The sequence below is a fragment of the Schistocerca gregaria genome, chromosome 9 (genome assembly GCF_023897955.1).
Source record: "Schistocerca gregaria isolate iqSchGreg1 chromosome 9, iqSchGreg1.2, whole genome shotgun sequence".
NCBI classification, from domain to species: Eukaryota; Metazoa; Arthropoda; class Insecta; order Orthoptera; family Acrididae; genus Schistocerca; species Schistocerca gregaria.
In genome coordinates, this window is record NC_064928.1 from 208,822,118 (window position 1) to 208,841,455 (window position 19,338).

Sequence of the window (19,338 nt, forward strand, 5' to 3'; positions counted from 1 at the left end):
GCCGCAATCCTGCAAAGTAGACGAGGAAAGAGGTGGTGCTCGTAAAACGCCCTCCGCGGACTCAGACGCGAAAGGACACCCGAGCCGCGACCGGCCGAGTTACGTCAGGGAGACAATATTGCGAACGCGGCGACACCTTTGCGGGCCGCTAGCATTGTCCTTACTAGTAGGGCGTAACGAGGAAGTGCGGTGAGGAGAGCGATGTCGGACACCCGGGGCTGCGAATTAGATTACTCGCCGCTTTACGTGTTCTTGCCATTCTCCTATTCTGCTGAAAGATTGTGTACACTTGAATGTACCTTCGCTTCCAGAGCGCATCGTAGAAATTACACTGCTGGCCATTAAAAATGCTACACCAAGAAGAAATGCAGATGATAAACGGGTATTCGTTGGACAAATATTCTATACTAGAACTGACATCTGATTACACTTTCACGCATTTAAGGAGCATAGATCCTGAGAAATCAGTAACCAGGGCAAACACCTCTGGCCGTAATAACGGCCTTGATACGCCTGGGCATTGAGTCAGAGCTAGGATGGCGTGTACAGGTACAGCTGACCATGCTGCTTCGACACGACACCACAGTTCATCAAGAGTAGTGATTGGCGTATTGTGACGATCCAGTTGCTCTGTCACCATTAACCACACGTTTTCAATTGGGGTGAGACCTGGACAATGTGCTGGGCAGGGCACCAGTCGAACATTTTCAGTATCCAGAAAGGCCCGTACAGGACCTCCAACAGGCGGTCGTGCATTATCCTGCTGAAATGTAGGGTTTGGCAGGGATCGAATGAAGGGTAGAGTCACGGGTCGTAACACATCTGAAATGTAACGTTCACTGTTCAAAGTGCCGTCAATTCGAACAAGAGGGGACCGAGACGTGTAACCGATGGCACCCCATACCGCCGGGTGATACGCCAGTATGGCGATGACGAATACACGCTTCTAATGTGCGTTCACCGCGATGTCGCCAATCGCGGATGCGACCATCATGATGCTGTAAACAGAACCTGGATTCATCCGAAAAAATGAGGTTTTGCCATTCGTGCACCCAGGTTCGTCGTTGAGTACGCCATCGCAGGCGCTCCTGTCTGTCATGCAGCGTCATGGGTAACCGCAGCCATGATCTCCGAGCTGATAGTCCATGGTGCTGTAAACGTCGTCGAACTGCTCGTGCAGATGGTTGTTGTCTTGCGAACTTTCCCACCTGTTGACTGAGGGATCGAGACGTGGCTGCACGATCCGTTACAGCCACGCGGATAAGATGCCTGTCATCTCGACTGCTAGTGATACGACGCCATTGGGATCCATCACGGTGTTCCGTATTACCCTTCTGAACCCACCGATTCTACATTCTGCTAACAGTCATTGGATCTCGACCAACGCGAGCACCAATGTTGCTATACGATAAACCGTAATCGCGATAAGTTACAATCCGACCTTTATCAAGGTCGGAAACGTGATGGTACGCATTTCTCCTCCTTACACGAGGCATCACAACAACGTATCACCAGGCACCACCGGTCAACTGCTGTTTGTGTATGAGAAATCGGTTGGAAACTTTCCTCATGTCAGCATGTTATAGGTGTCGCCACCGGCGCCAACCTTGTGCGAATGCTCTGAAATGCTAATCATTTGCATATCACAGCATCTTCTTCCTGTCGGCTAAATTTCGCGTCTGTGGCACATCACCTTCGTGGTGTAGCAATTTTAATGGCCAGTGGTGTAGATTATGTCGGATGAATCCATATCATCAGACACATGGGTATCGTCATGAGTGCCACAGGGAAATATACCACGATCGTGTTTTCTATATACACAGCTTCACATTTTCTAAGAAACAACTGATATTTTCTAATAAGGGAAACTCCCCATTACACTCTCCTCATATTTAATGGTAAGATGGACCAGCTGAGACCTCGTCAGAAACTGAACACAGATCAAGCATGAAAACAGGAAAAAGGTGTACTGAACTGTGAAAAAAAAAGCATAACAGAAAGGGAGAACGTTCCAAGATTAATAATTGCTATGTCGAGAGACATTAAAAGGCAACGGCGTTGTGGTTAAGTGGTTGCGGTGTTGGAGTTTAAAATTCACGAGCCGTGATCAAAACTTCCTCGTGCCACTTATTTTTATTTCTTTCACAACATTATGAACTGTCTGTCGTGTCATTGAAATGTTTCCTCTCTTTCTGTAGTCTTGACAGTTGTCATACGACACATCGATTATAGAATATGAATACTTTACCGTCGCAAGTAAATAGTGAGCGCAGGCGAGATGCCACATAGTCGTCTCACATAAATAAAAAATACAGGGTGTTTCAAAAATGACCGGTATATTTGAAACGGCAATAAAAACTAAACGAGCAGCGATAGAAATACACCGTTTGTTGCAATATGCTTGGGACAACAGTACATTTTCAGGCAGACAAACTTTCGAAATTACAGTAGTTACAATTTTGCAACAACAGATGGCGCTGCTAGTGATGTGAAAGATACAGAAGACAACGCAGTCTGTGGGTGCGCCATTCTGTACGTCGTCTTTCTGCTGTAAGCGTGTGCTGTTCACAACGTGCAAGTGTGCTGTGGACAACATGGTTTATTCCTTAGAACAGAGGATTTTTCTGGTGTTGGAATTCCACCGCCTGGAACACAGTGTTGTTGCAACAAGAGGAAGTTTTCAACGGAGGTTTAATGTAACCAAAGGACCGAAAAGCGATACAATAAAGGATCTGTTTGAAAAATTTCAACGGACTGGGAACGTGACGGATGAACGTGCTGGAAAGGTAGGACGACCGCGTACGGCAACCACAGAGGGCAACGCGCAGCTAGTGCAGCAGGTGACCCAACAGCGGCCTCGGGTATCCGTTCGCCGTGTTGCAGCTGCGGTCCAAATGACGCCAACGTCCACGTATTGTTTCATGCGCCAGAGTTTATAACTCTATCCATATAAAATTCAAACGCGGCAACCCCTCAGCGCCGCTACCATTGCTGCACAAGAGGCATTCGCTAACGATATAGTGCACAGGATTCATGACGGCGATATGCATGTGGGCAGCATTTGGTTTACTTACGAAGCTTATTTTTACCTGGACGGCTTCGTCAATAAACAGAACTGGCGCATATGGGGAACCGAAAAGCCCCATGTTGCAGTCCCATCGTCCCTGCATCCTCAAAAAGTACTGGTCTGGGCCGCCATTTCTTCCAAAGGAATCATTGGCCCATTTTTCAGATCCAAAACGATTACTGCATCACACTATCTGGACATTCTTCGTGAATTTGTGGCGGTACAAACTGCCTTAGACGACACTGCGAACACCTCGTGGTTTATGCAAGATGGTGCCCAGCCACATCGCACGGCCGACGTCTTTAATTTCCTGAATGAATATTTCGATGATCGTGTGATTGCTTTGGGCTATCCGAAACATACAGGAGGCGGTGTGGATTGGCCTCCCTATTCGCCAGACATGAACCCCTGTGACTTCTTTCTGTGGGGACACTTGAAAGACCAGGTGTACCGCGAGAATCCAGAAACAATTGAACAGCTGAAGTAGTACATCTCATCTGCATGTGAAGCCATTCCGCCAGACACGTCAAAGGATTCAGGTAATTTCATTCAGAGACTACGCCATATTATTGCTACGCATGATGGATATGTGGAAAATATCGTACTATAGAGTTTTCCAGACCGCAGCGCCATTCTGTTGTTGACAATTGTAACTACTGTAATTTCGAAAGTTTGTCTGCCTGAAAATGTACTGTTGTCCCAAGCATATTGCAACAATCGCTGTATTTCTATCGCTGCTCGTTTAGTTTTTATTGCCGTTTCAAATATACCGGTCATTTTTGAAACACCCTGTATATGTAAATGTCGTGTAACTAGGGCCTCCCGTCGGGTAGACAGTTCGCCGGATGCTAGTTTTTCGATTTGACGCCACTTCGGTGACTTGCGCTTTGGAGATGATGATGATGATGATGATGATGATGATGATTAGGACAACACCGTGTCCCTGAATGGAGAAAATCTCCGACCCAGCCGGGAATCGAACCCGGGCCCTTAGTCTGACATTCCGAAGCAGTGACCACTCAGCTACGGGGGCGGACCTCATGGAAATGAAAACAGCAAATAAACGTGTGCGAAGTATGATGGCGTTAAGTTCCTATGGGACCAAACTGTTGTTATCAGTCCCTTGACTTACACACTACCTAATCTAACTTAAACCAACTTACGCTAATGAAAGCACCCTCACCCATGCCCGAGAGAGGACTCGAACCTCCGACGGGGGAAGCACGCGTGAACCTTGGCAAGACGCCTTAGACCGCTTGGCTACAACGTACGGGTTCAAGAATCAAAACTTCCAAAACTGAACAATGCTTCCAAAACAAATGTTTTGACAGAGCACGATGTGTCAGCCCTTTGAATCCATACAATATTCAAAGTAATATGACTAACATTTTTCACAAAAGTAACCCTTGTTATCATAGTAAGCAACGAATACAAGAAGAAGCTGGAAAAATGTAAACCTTCAAATATTTTAACGAAATGATTTCACTTTGGAATATAATTTTAAATTTTTCACAAATTCAGTGTTACTATCACAGTAAGCCATATACACAAGACGAGATTGGCAAAAACTAAGCAGGTGGTTCAACTTTGCAGCCACTAAGGCATAAACTTTTCATGTGATATATTTGAAAGCAAATTCACATTTTTCCTAGGCACAATCGCGTATCGCGAAACTTACGTGAATGCCTGTTCGCCCCCATCAGCACTCGCCTTTCGGCACGCTAGCGGCACGGACGTCTTGTTTACGTCCTCGCCGCGCAGCTCGCTCGCGGAGTTGTTTACGTGATTCTGCCGTCTTAGCGCGCTATATTTCATTCGACAGAGAATGGCTTATGCCCACCGAAAATCGACACTGAAGATTAGCTTTGCACCTGAATATGCCCGACCAAAAGCACTGGAAATCGAACAGTTTTTCAGAGATGAAGTCAAGATTGACTGCAACGATCTTGTTGGCATCCACCTTTCTATAGTGAGCAGTGTGGTATACGTGAAATTGGTCAACGAAGACATATGTGAAAAAATTCTAGATGCAACTCGAAGTGGTCTTAAGTTCCGTCACTCTGATGGACACATCGGTGACGTAACTGTGGAACATGCGGGACTTGGACTGCGCACGATACGTGTTTTTGAACTCCCTTTCGAGGTGCCTTCAGAGGTAGTGGTATCTGCATTCCATCCATATGGAAAAGTGATTAGCCACACAGCTGAGAAGTGGGTTCAGTTCACTACATACCCGGTTCTCAATGGAGTACGGCAGATCCGCATAGAACTAACCAAACATGTGCCGTCCTACTTATATATTGGTGGCTGCCGTGCAATTATTATTTATGATGGACAGCCGAAGACATGCTCGGGATGTGGCAAAGAAGGACACCTCCGTTCCAGCTGTCTGCAGCGCAGAATCACACAGTTACCGCCTGGGGACCTGCCGGCCACGACCGCTCCGACGTCGCTACCGCTGACGTTTGTCGAAGCTCTCCATAGCGACCCCCGACCGCGAACATCACTGGCTCCTACTACTGGTACATCGTCGTCTCCGGTACTGCCTCAGGCTGTTGCGGACGGACCGACGCCCTTGCCTCCTCCTCCCGACGTGTGCAGTGGTGAGCAATCTCAAGGACAGAGGATGGCCCTTGACTCCATGATTGTGCCTACCGATGCTTTTGTGTCTGAACATCCGGATCCCCAGGCGTCTTCGGACACTGAAGATCACGTGCGCAAGCAACGGTCGCCGAAGAGACGTCGGAAACGGCGGATCGCCCCGTCTGACACCTGCAGGACGCAGTCTCAAGACGATGAAGATCAAAATTATCAAGTTGTTCCTCCGAAGGACGAATCTATGGTGGAAGCACCAACTTGCACTCCGTCGGACGTACAACCATCCTTGCATGCACCAGGCGCTGTACCTATGGACGTTGAACAACAGCTGAGCCAGGACAACTCTTCCACCACCGACGTGACACTGCCTTCGGACTCTGCTGGTACTCCACTGGACGCACACCATCCACGCACCCTTGCGTGGCCTGACGATGTAGCCGACGAAACACCAACTAGTGAGACAGCCGCGAATGCCGCTGCTCCAGCCCACGACTCCTAATCGACAGGGTTACAGGATGGGGATGTGCAGCCTACTGGGACAACATTCTTGTTCGCTGCTGCTCTTCGTGCCTCCATGAGCGTCCCTGTAGTCCCAATTCTACAACAAGCTTACAGGATTGGCTCCATCAATGTCAACACCATTGGCACCCCTGTCAAACTACAATTGATCCGTGACATGTTGAGGGCGTCGGACCTAGATGTTGCCCTTTTGCAGGAAGTTCGCCTGGCGACGTTTCCTAATGTCTATGGCTATGTTTCCTACCTCACGCCGTGTGCCGACGGTGGCAGTGGGACAGCTATTCTTTTAAAGGAAGGCATTGATGTAGATGACGTGATTTACCTACCATCGGCTAGGGGTCTTGCTGTGACTTTCCACGGTGTTCGAGTCATCAATGTTTACGCTCCCTCGGGCACGGCCAAGCGACGGGAGCGGTCGCGATTCTATTCAGAACAGATCGCTCCTTTGTTTGTCGGACGCTACGACCATATTGTTCTTGGCGGCGACTTCAATTGTGTGTTATCCCAAAAGGACCAACATCCCCATTTCACCACATGCCAGGAACTCAAGCTGTTTGTGCATGAACTGAAACTCACCGATACTTGGGACCGCGTGCATGGCGATCGGCCTGGATATACGTACGTCACCAGCCATTCAGCAAGTCGTCTTGACCGTGTCTACGTGTCCCCAGGACTCGTAACTGCCACGCTTGACGCTGAGTTATGGCCTACCGCCTTTTCCGACCATATCGCCTACATTTGCACTGTTTCGCTCCAGAGGCAGAAGGTGTGGCGCGGTCGAGGCCTGTGGAAGCTGAATGTGGCCCATCTCAAGGATCCGGAATGTAGGCAGGTCGTAGAGACGACGTGGAACAACTGTGTGAGACGCCTTCCAGCGTATCCTTCAACACTTCGGTGGTGGATCGACTGCGCCAAGCCTGCTTTACGTCGTTCTATGATGAATTACGGTCGCGATAAAATGTTATGGCACCGACATACCATGGAATACTATTTCACAATTCTACGGGAACTCTCAAACCTTGCCCCCTCAGTTCAACGACAGGTTGAAATTCAACGTATTAAGGCGAAGATAATTTCTCTTATGCGTCACCGCCTTGAAGGCACAGTAGTACGCGCAAGATGTCACGAATGTGTACCAGGAGAGCTCCCGTCCATGCATCATGTTATCCGAGAGAAGCAGCGGTGTCGTAGAAAGTTGATCAACGCCCTCGACATGCCAGATGGTCGTCGATTGACGTCCCAGAATGATATCGTAAGAGCCTTTGTGGATCACTACAACGAGTTCTATGCAGCAGAGGACCGGAACGTGGCGGTAATGTCTGATGTCCTCCGTTCCTTGACAGATACCCTGGACGAGTCTGCTGCGGAGATTCTCACGGCGACAATTACGGCTGATGACGTCGCCGATGCTCTTCATAAGGGTGCGGCAAACAAAGCCCCAGGTCCAGATGGGTTCCCGCTGGAGTTTTACCGCACATTTCATGACATCATGGGCTCACGCTGGACTGCGATGTATGAAGAACTGATGAACCCTGACTTTCCTCTCCCACCCGAATTCGTAGAAGGCTTGCTTATCCCGATCCCCAAGCCATCGGGAGGTCGAGGAGTGGAACATTATCGGCCGCTGACCATGTTAAATTGTGACTTCAAGATTTTTACCCGGATTCTTGGCGCTCGCATTAGGCGCGTCGTCCCTCAAGTTATCTCTCTGGATCAAACGTGCTTTGGAGGTGATAGTAACATTCAGACGGCACTCAGCGATTACCGTGACGTTATAGCCCTGACCATGACCTGTCGCAGTCGTGGTGCCTTAGTGACAGTGGACTTCGACCACGCCTTTGATAGAGTGAGTCATGACTTTCTCGAAAACGTTCTTCGACAGATGGCCTTTCCCCACAGGTTTATACACCTCGTCTTGCGGCTTCTCCGAGGTGCCACGTCGCGGGTGCTGGTCAATGGCCGTGTGGCGGGTCCTATTAACGTCATGCGGTCGGTCCGTCAAGGATGTCCGCTGTCGATGCTGCTTTTCGCCATTGCCCTTGAGCCACTATTACACGGTTTGAGGAGCCGGTTGACAGGCATAACAATGAGGGGGACTTCTTTCATCTGCCGCGCCTGTGCAGATGACTTGGTGTTCTTGGTTCTATGGGAGGATGAAGTGCGAGAGGCACTGGCGTGGATCAACCAGTACGGGGCTGCTGCGGGCAGCCGTGTGAACCTGACGAAATCTAGTGCTATGTCCGTCGGTAGAGGCCTTCCAGCTGAGAGTGTGGCACCATTGCCATTAGTGGACAAGCTCAAATGTTTGGGGATCACCTTCACGCGTGATATACAGCGCACGATCTCATTTAACTACAAACGCCTGCTTCAAGCTATCCGCACGAACGTTCGTGGCAACCTCCTGAGAGCATTGGACATGTTACAAAGGGTGGATTTTGTTAACACTCATCTAGTCTCGCGACTACCCCATTTAGCACAGATTTTACCGATGCCAAAGGCAATGGCACACAGACTTCAGGCGGCGTTCGGCTACTTTGTTAGCGCGGGTCTTATCTTCAAAGTCCGCTACGACACGCTGACACTTCCTCCTCGAGATGGCGGCCTCGGCCTTGTCAACGTCCGAGCGAGAGCAGCTGCCCTTTATGTAAGTACGATGGTTAAATCGTGGATCCGCCGCCGAAACGGATTATCGGGAAGCCTGATTGATGAAGTGGCCCCTCCCTCTCGAGTGGCACCCGTTGCAGTAGCCCATATTTCTTCCCCTCTCTCACATATCCGGACCTTTTTCATCGAATACAGTTATGTCCATGCCGACTTGCCTAGTACCAGACCCCCTATGGCACGTGATGTTTACCGAATCATGATGAGAAATCACACTCGGAATGTTGTGGAAAGGCGATATCCTACGATCGCATGGCCCGTGGTATGGCGTTCTGTACACCATATATACCTAGACACGAGCGCACGTGCGACCTGGTATTTGGTCGTTAATGGAAAATACATGACACAACTTCGTCTACATGCCATAAAAATGACAGATTCGCCGCTGTGTCCTCGCTGTCAAACGCTTGATACGGACGAACATCGACTGATGTGTGGATCTTCTGCAGAGGTGTGGCAGCTGATTCAGAAGATGCTTGCCTTTCTTCTACGTACGGCTCCCCATGCCATTACACCGAAATCTCTTCTGTTCCCAGATGAGACATACTTCCCAAGTACGAAGACCAACGCTGTGATCTGGATAAAAGGTCTCTCGATCTCTTATTTGTTCCATGAAGGTGATAAGAGTGTTCTTGATTTTTGGACATTCCTGCAAGATCGCTTTACTTTTCTCATGCACCATCCGCGATACCGTCAGTACTATGCCAACTTTTTGGGTAGTGCCTTCTTCGATCCCCCCTGCAGCTGGGGTGTCCCAGGTATGAGAAGATGACTTCAATGAGAGTGTGTAATACCAGGACTCAGTCCCATGTACCGGAAAATGCAATATTCTTCGTGAAGACGTGCCTGGAACATGCTTGACTGCCTTGGGATTCGGTGTGCGTCTACCCACAAGTTGGCGGGACGCGGATGCTGCTTTGTCTGTTCTGCCAGGAGGGCGTTTTCTTTAATTCCTATAATTCCCTTTAAACATTTAAAAAAAACTTATAAAAATGCTTTATTGACAAAATTTCACAGGGTAATCACCAGTCGCTCCAATCTATAAATTCATTGTACTATTCTAGTTCATTTTACTGTTTAATTTTATTTAAATCAAGGCTATTGCCTAGGAACTTGTTTTTGTTGTCTGAATACATGTGTTGATACCACTGTGATACTGTTATGTTGTGGTAAATAAACTTTGTTCAAAAAAAAAAAAAAATGGTAAGTTGACGGTTCGCGATAAGAGGGAAATCAGTGTTCGAGTCGGCGATAGGGCTCAAATTTTCACTGTTGTAATTTCATTATACTGCTGGTCGTTGTCCGTAATCGCAACCGCAAATACATTTCACGTAAAGATATTTTTCGCCACATACTAATGTTAGTTTGACCCTGAAAATAAAAAAATCTGAAATACAAAAAAGTCTGAAAATTGAAAAAATCCTACTGCTCCTTAACAAAAAAAAAAAAAAAACAGCTGAGAGGTCAGCGCGGCGGAATGCCACGCCAATGGGTCCAGGTTCGATTCCCGGCTGGGGCAGGAGATTTTTCTCTACTCCGGACCTGGGTGTTATGTTGTCCTCATCATCATTTCATCCCCATCTCCGACGCGCAAGTCGCCCAATGTGGCGTCGAATCCAGTAAGTACTTGTTCTCGGCGGCCGGTCTCCACCGAATGCAGGACTCCCGGCACACAATGCCGTACGCTCATTTCCACATGAATGCCTAAAACGAATTTTAGTCCTAAACGATAATTGGCCTAAAAATTAATAAATTTTGTATCAGAACAACATACTGCTCCAGTGGTTTCATTTCGAAATCATTCATGAAAGCAGCAATAAAAACTCAAATTTACGTCACAGTAACTTCAGATATATTTTCTTACATTGTAAATGAACTCAGTATGGCCACTATCCAAAAAAAAAAGCGTGTCACAATCTACAATCACGTAGCACAATCTCCACGCCTACTCTTGCTCTGAGCGCTATAAGTGACTGCTACAATTGTTAAGTAGGCTGTTTAGGTTTTTATATTGGTAACGCCACGTAGCGCTCTGTATGAAAATCACTGTCTGTGCTGTGTGCAGTCTGTGGCCGGTTTGCATTGTTGGAATTTGCTATTGTAGAGTTGGGCAGTTGGCTGTTAACAGCACGTAGCGTTGCGCAGTTGGAGGTTAGCCGCTAGCAGTGGTGGATGTGGGGAGAGAGGAGGCGGAATTTTGAGAGCGAATGATCTAGACGTGTGTCCATCGGAAAGAGTAAATTTGTAATACTGGATATCATGAACTGATATATATATATATATGATGACTTTAGAACATTATTAAGGTAAATACATTGTTTGTTCTCTATCAAAATGTTTCATTTGCTAACTATGCCAGTCAGTAGTTAGTGCCTTCAGTAGTTAGAATCTTTTACTCAGTTGGCGGTATTGGCGCACGCTGTATTGCAGTAGTTCGAGTAACGAAGATTTTTGTGAGGTAAGTGATTCATGAAAGGTATAGGTTATTGTTAGTCAGGGCCATTCTTTTGTAGGATTATTGAAAGTCAGATTGCGTTGCGCTAAAAAATTGTGTGTCAGTTTAGTGATGATCAGAATAATTAAAGATAGATATGTGTGAGTACGTTCAGTTTTGCTCAGCTCTTTGAAAATCAAATAACGTAAGAGGTTTACCAGCACAGTAATTCACTAATTTTTCTAAGGGGACGTTTCACAATCTACAACATTCATAGAAGTACCTTAGTGTATCACTGGATGCCTTTTTCTTGCAGGAGCATCGGTTGTTTCATGCTAATGGCAGTGGTAGTTAAAAAAAAAAAAAAACTAGCAAAATGGTGGTTCCAGGCACAGACCACTGGTACTCAAAGGGTTAACTGAAACGTAGTTGCAACCTTCGCGTATAAATAACTAAACATAAAATAATGATGCGTAACCTTCCCGAATAGAAAATAAAAAATAAAAATAACTGTATGTGGATAATTAAATTCTGACGTATGAAAACTGATAAATCTGAACTCATCAAGAACTCATAAATTTTGACGTGAGGAGCGCTACGCCTTGTCCCTGTGAAATCAACCTGAATCTGTCCTCGTGAAATAAACTGAAAATTTCTCACCTTGTGGTGAGCTGTCTATATATCTGCTCGTAAATGGCACAGCTTAGTGCAATGCTGGCCTGACTACTAATACTGGATAACATTTGTCTGTGATCTGAATTACGAGAAAAACTGACTTTACTCACATAGCTGTTCGTCTGATACTAAAGAGCATAATACTATGATATGACAAAAATTCTGGGATATTTTAATTTAGATAAATGTCTGGATCGTGACTTAAAGGTAAATTATACTTTTCTAGTTGACTGGTAAAAACAATTATATTATGAACATTTTTTACGTTATTGATCAAGATCTACAAGCCACTACACGGTAAAATTGAGTTTATCACATATCTGGATCAACTGGTGCTGACGAATCACAAAAGAAAAGATTCAAACAAATTCATATCAACATCTCAGACAAGTGGCTTAACTACGCGCATGTCAATAAAAATAATAAAATTTACCTTAAAATAGATGGTTGACTAAATTACACTGTTGATTTTTCATTATATTAACAATTATTCATTTGTTCATCATCATCATCTCACTCCATGCTATCATTTAACTCTGCGACTGATCACAATTATTATTCACTTCCATATACTAAGATTTTACAATTTGTCCTGCACTGTGACTTTCACAACTACTAACTGTAAACTGCGCTGTACCAGCGACAGACTACAGCTACACTGTAGCAGCGAGCGACTCCAACTGCGACAGAGACTGCTCTGACCAGGCAGGTTCGAATCCTGCCTCGGGCATGGATGTGCGTGATGTCCTTAGGTTAGTTATTTTAAGTAGTTCTAAGTCTAGGGGACTGATGACCTCAGATGTTAAGTCCCAAAGATCTCAGAGCCATTTGAATTTTTTTTTTTTTCTGCGGCATCCGCTGTACGCCGAGTTGACATTAAGATTGGCACACCGACCTCAACCTGACCTCCTCGGCTCTGAGCTCACCGGGGAGAGCTTTAAAAAATTTTGGCATGACAACAAAATTATTCTGCGGCGTAACAGAATACTAGAAGACTGTTAGCATCACCAGGAAGTGTCAGTGATTATTTTGTCTTTAACAGAAGTCTTCTACGTGACTTGACGTCTCATACCTACACTCTTGATGAAAAGACTTTGAAAAACCTTGTATAAACAGGTAAAACTGGTGGTAACCATAACAAAAGCAGTAATGTTGCAAAATGTGTCTCTACCACGTAAAGAGGTCAGCAGCTGGGACATGGATCCAAGGATATAATGTTAAGCGTAAATCCGTTACATTTCTACCGTAGTTTATACAAAATATTCTTAAATATACTTCGATGCTTATACATTTCTTTGTTTTTTCTGTGTATCAGATGCCACCGATAATCGGTTATATGCCCGAACACGGGGATCGCAATTAAATTGCATGGACTACGAGAAGTCTTTTAAGAAATACTTACTGAATATTTAGTGGTGTCACTAGGCAATCACTCGCGATTCACCACAGCTGACTATGCCAGTAATACACTGCAACTTATTCAAATACGAAAGTTCTTCAACTCCCACTACGCGCAGTGTAAAGGGTGTTCGGAAATTCTCATTGCAAACTTCTAGGAATTGTGCAGGGGGGTGAGTAGATAATATTTTGACTAGGAATACATGTCAGAAAACGTACCATTTCAGTTCTAAATTCTTTGGTTTCAATTCTGATGTCTAACGCGTCACAGCCTAGTGAGAGAGAGAGAGAGAGAGAAAAGTCTCAAAAGTTGCTTGTCCTGGAAGCGCAATTGAGGAGGACAGAACGACGTGTAGTATCTGTTGTGGGGTGGTGTGCTAAGTTTAGTTAACAAGACTCCTGTAGAGACAGAGGAAGATCTGCAGGCACGGTTCTGGCCGCTGCACCAGAAACTGAGGAGACATCAGATGGGATGGAGGAGTCAAGCAGTATCTTGCTCCCTCCTACGTATATCTCGCGAAGAGAGCATGAGGATAAAACCAGAGAGATTAGAGCCCACACAGCCTCATACCGACAATCCTTCTTTCCACGAACAATAAGAGACTGAAATAGAAGAGAGAACCGATATGGATAGTCAAGGTACCCTCCGCCACACACCGTCAGGTGGCTTGTGGAGTATGGAAGTAGATGTAGATGCAGATGTAGATGGAGAGTGTGCACCACAACATGCTTCGAAGGTAAAATGTCTGTAAGAACGTTGCTGGTCGCGACATCGAGCCGCTGTTGTAATGCGTCAGTACAGTTCTCTACGTAGAGTATGCTGGGATCTTTTCTGTTTTGTTGTAATGTTAACATGTAATGTTTGAGCGTTAATACAACCGAAAGTACTTAAGTGATAAAGGGATCTTTTGTAATGTTTCTTTTTCAGTCGTTATTTAGTAACTGTACTGCAGCTCGCGTAGTTCAGTTCCTCAGGTCGAAGTGGATGAGTTAAACATCTGCCCGCATCTCGTGGTCGTGCGGTAGCGTTCTCGCTTCCCGGGTTCCCGGGTTCGATTCCCGGCGGGGTCAGGGATTTTCTCTGCCTCGTGATGGCTGGGTGTTGTGTGTGTTGTCCTTAGGTTAGTTAGGTTTGAGTAGTTCTAAGTTCTAGGGGACTGATGACCATAGATGTTAAGTCCCATAGTGCTCAGAGCCATTTGAAGCAGTTAAACATCTAAACTGAAACCGTCGTAGAATGGAAACGGTACATTTCTGGACGTGGGTTCCTATTCAAAATACAGGGTGTATCAAAAGGAACCATCCGAGTTTTAAAAAAATTATAACTATTTCGTTCTTTTAGATATGTGAGTTTTACCTGCTTGCCGCTAGGTAGCAACAGTGTGCACCCAGTTCAGTTCTTTAAAATTGGTATCGGGACACCACAAAGCGTCGTGTGTTCTACGTTTTGCGCAGTGCGGGTCGATAACTGTTCAGCGTGACTTTCGCATTAGATATGATGTGAATCCCCCTACACCAACGATGGCAGGAACAATTCCGAGAAACAGGTTGTCTGTGTAAAGGCAAATCGCTGGACCGTCCCCGAGTGTCTGACACAGACGTCGAACGCCTCCGCCGTAGTTTCACAAGGGGTCCGCAGAAATCCGTTCGCTGTGCTGCTCGACAGCTCGACAAGCCCCCGATGTCCGTCAGGCGTGTGTTCCGTCGACGTTTACACGTGAAACCTTAGAAAACTCAGCTGCTGCAAGCTCTTCGTGAAGGGAACAACAACGTGTGGAGTTCTTTCATTTCTCGATATGCTTGAGAACCTTCTTTTTCCACAGTTTGAGAGTGATTCGAACGACTTCATTTACCAGCAAGATGAGGTATTTGGTAGTGCGGGAATTTTCAAATTAAAAGATTACTGAACGATGGGTCGGTTGCACTGGACCAAATGATTCAGCCTTACATTACTGGTCTCCAAGGTCACCGGAGCTGACTTTATATGATTATCCCTTATGGGAGTTTATAAGAGACTGTTTATGTGCCTCCGTTACCAACACCAATGAATGAACTTTGACATCGAATAACAGCAGATCCGAAAGTTGTAACTTAAGACATCCTCGCTCCAGTGTGGGAACAACTGGAATACTGCATTGACATATGTGTGCATCTCAAGGGTGGCATATTGAACACCCATGACAAGGTATGAAAAAACGCTTTTTGAGTTTCCCGTTGATCAAAAGACAAAATTCATTGCATATGTTTATTAGTTTCAGATATATAGGCATGCAAAATCGAATGATTCTTTTGATACTTCCTCTACAGTATTTTGTGGGCAACGGATTTGCCGCAGTGGATACACCGGTTCCCGTCAGATCACCGAAGTTAAGCGCTGTCGGGCGTGACCGGCACTTGGATGGGTGACCATCCGGGCCGCTATGCGCTGTTGCCATTTTTCGGGGTGCACTCAGCCTCGTGATGCCAACTGAGCAGTTACTCGACAAAATAGTATCGGCTCCGGTCGAAGAAAACCATAATAACGATAGGGAGAGGGATGTGCTGCCCACACGTCCCTCCTACCCGCTTCCTCAGCTGAGGATGACACGGCGGTCGGATGGTCACGATGGGCCACTTGTGGCCTGAAGACGGAGTGCTTGATTGCCTGCTTGTTGTAGAATATTATGTACTCACTGCCTTCTGCAGGTCCTAGAAATTCGTAACTGGCATTTATGAACACCCTGTATGGTTCTATCGTGTGTAGAAACGACCCATTGCGGACTGACAGTATAATTCCAGCTGAACCCTCACATCACAGATCATAGAACCTGAACTTGATTTCACAAAATTCGACTACAATGTTATCGTAGCATTTGTTCTGGGGACGTTAGGCGTATTCGTATCGGCGGCTTCATTATCTATTTTCTATAACCGCATCGTAGCATCTGTTTTCATCTCGGCACAACCTTTAACTCTGCAGTACACTGATCAGCCGAAACACTACAACCATTGCCGAACATGACGTTGGACGACGCTTGGTAGCGTTGCGCGTACGTGACGTGGCAACAAAACTGTGTAGACCGGAGCAGACACGGACGGGGGATTAGCCTAGCGAAGATATGGACTGCGAATGGGGGAAATACGTCGGGATAGGCGACTTTGACGAAGGGCAAATTATTATTACTCAGAGCACGTGAAGGGGTATCTCGAAAATGGCGAAGCTGGTCGAATGTTCACGTGCTACTGTCGTGAGCATCCACAGAAAGAGATTGGACAGTGAAAGTACCACTAGGCGCTAAATGGCTGAACTCCACGGCTCTTCGCAGAACGTGGGCTGGTTCAAATGGCTCTGAGCAATGCGGGACTTAATATCTGAGGTCATCAGTCCCCTAGAACTTAGAACTACTTAAACCTAACTAACCTAAGGACATCACACACATCCATGCCCGAGGCAGGATTCGAACCCGCGACCGTAGTGGTCGCACGGTTCCAGACTGAAGTGCCAACAACTGTTCGGCCACTCGGCCGGAGCAGAACGTGGTCTTCGGAGGCTTGTCTGCTCTGTAAACATTTAACATTCTGCGTCGTGTCTGTTTTTCTATATCGTGTCTCCCTACCACTTTCGTCGCGATGCTCTGAGCGTGTTTTTTAGGGAATTGACTACTTTGAACCTGGGACCTGTTGCTGGTAAGGAGACGCCAGACCACACATGACATGTAGAATTCAGAAGAGTTCAGTGAGACTAGCGATGATATAACCAGATACTTAATGATCTCAACGTCAGCTCCACTGCACTCCCTGTAAAAGAATCTTAATGCTAACTAAATTTAATGGAAGGGGATCAAGGCTTTACTATTTTTGGTTAGCTGGTAAAATAACGTCGAAAAAGAAGTTACGTTAACCATTGGAAATTTTATTCTACTCACAAAACATTGTTTATAAATTGCACTATTGATAAAAGGAAATGTTTAATAAAGGATGGTAAAAACCAAGTGCGTTCAACAAAAACGTTAACGAATATTCCCTGAATGGGTTTCCATGTTCTACAATGGATCAAAGGATGACCTATGCCATATCACATCTATAGTCTAGGTTTAAATTAAATTTCACAAAAGAGAAAACTATCAAAATGGTCTACAGTGACCCTCAATTATCTTTAATCACTTATCTAACTTGTCGTAAATTACAGTGGCTGATGTGGCTTCTCAATTACTATATAACAGAAAAATCATCGCGTTTCAGATTTTTACTTCAAGGGCAAACGTGAACACCATGAGCTTTAATTGACGATCGACACTAGTATTACGCAAAAAGGGGGTGTAACAGATGAGACTTCTGCAGTTCTGAGTGAAGCTTTATGCACTGTTATGTGGCACCGCGTGCGTTCCTTACCTTGTCGGTGTTCGTCAGGGGGCGGCGGGCATCACAGCACAGCTCACCTCGCCGTCTAGCAAGCAACTCCCTCCTAACTTCCCCTTACTACAATTTACCGAAGTTGGTTTAAAAAAAGCTATCTGGCTGTGTTTTCATCTGACCAATCTGAGTCTCAATGTTAACCTTAAGCTCCGCCTAAAAAAAATTCTGTCTATCCAATGAGAAACGTTATACTTTTCGTGGTGGGGCAATGTATTTAAAGTTTGCAATGTAACAGAGACGCGAAAAAGTCTCAAGCTAAAACTTGCAGCTGGTGTGGTCCTTTTAGCGTTATCGTAAGATCTATACTGTTCTTCTGGAGGGCTCTAGCTTTTAACATCGGCTGCGGATGGACATAGCGGTTAGCTGGCGACGTGGGTGCCGTCCCTTATCGTAGGGCCTTCAGCTTAACACGGTTCTGCTCTCGGCTTCTGTTCTCGTTTCTCCCCTCGGAACTGCGTCTGTCTCACGGTGGGAAGGTATGACATGCATTTAGGCATTCTTGTGTTAGTCTGCAGTATTCCATTTGCTCACTCGTTACTCGTATTACTTTGGTTAATTTAATGTCACGATTTATTCGGAGCTATGTGACATACTACTGGATTTGCTTATCATGTCAAGGTTTTCATGGAAGGCATTGGATTTACCTGACACCTTACAAACTAAACTTTATGACCTCCGCGATGTTGGATGCTGGTGTATGCATAAGTGTTTCGGAGCACGCCGTTCATCGTACGTCGTTCAACGCGGAGCTCCGCAGCAGACCACCCTTACGTGATCACCTGTTGACCCAACGACATCATCATTTACGACATCAGTGGGCACGGGACCATCGGGATTCGACCATCGATCAAGAAAGTGTGTCGGCTCTTCGGATGAATCGCATTTTGCTCCAATAGGTCGATGGTGGTGCCCAGGAACGACGTCATCGAAGTGAATGGCGACTCGAAGCGTGAAGCTACGGACGCAGGTTGGTGTAAGCGGTTTGTGAACTGGCAGACACTCTCCTGCGCTTGCATGGGACCTGTGGCAGGTAATAATCGATTACACGCTGTCAGGTGCAAACCACCTGCGTCCTCTCATGCTTGATGTCTTACCCGACGGAGATGTCATCTTTCAGCAGTATAACTGTCCGTGTCTCGGAGCCAGAATCGTGCTACAGCGATTTGAGGAGCATTATAGCGAATTCACGTTCATGTCTCGCCAACAAAACTCGCCTGATATAAATTCTACGGAGTCCATCTGGGTCACTACAGGTTGAAATCAACGCGTACTCAAATCAGCGGCCCGTTATTTACGCGAATTAGTTTACTGTGCGTAGACGTGTAATTCCACAAACCTACCAACAGACTGTCGAATCCCTGATACGCGGATTCAGTGATGTATTTCGCTCCAAAGTCGTACAAACAAGCTTTTAACCAAGTAGTCATAACGTTCTGGCTCACCAGTGTATACTTTTACTGATTATATTTACTGTTGAATTAATTCAGCTTTTACTAAGTGTAGCCTCTTTCATCTTAAACTAAAGAAATACGGTTCCAGTCGCTTACGAGTTCCTTCAGTCCTTTATCCCAATGGTCAGCAGGTGTCTGCC

General features: G+C 45.9%; 1 pseudogene; it reads left to right on the forward strand.

Moving 5' to 3' along the window:
* The first annotated feature begins 15,668 nt into the window (after positions 1-15,668).
* Positions 15,669-15,786, forward strand: LOC126292331 (5S ribosomal RNA; annotated as a pseudogene).
* The last annotated feature ends 3,552 nt before the right edge of the window (positions 15,787-19,338 follow it).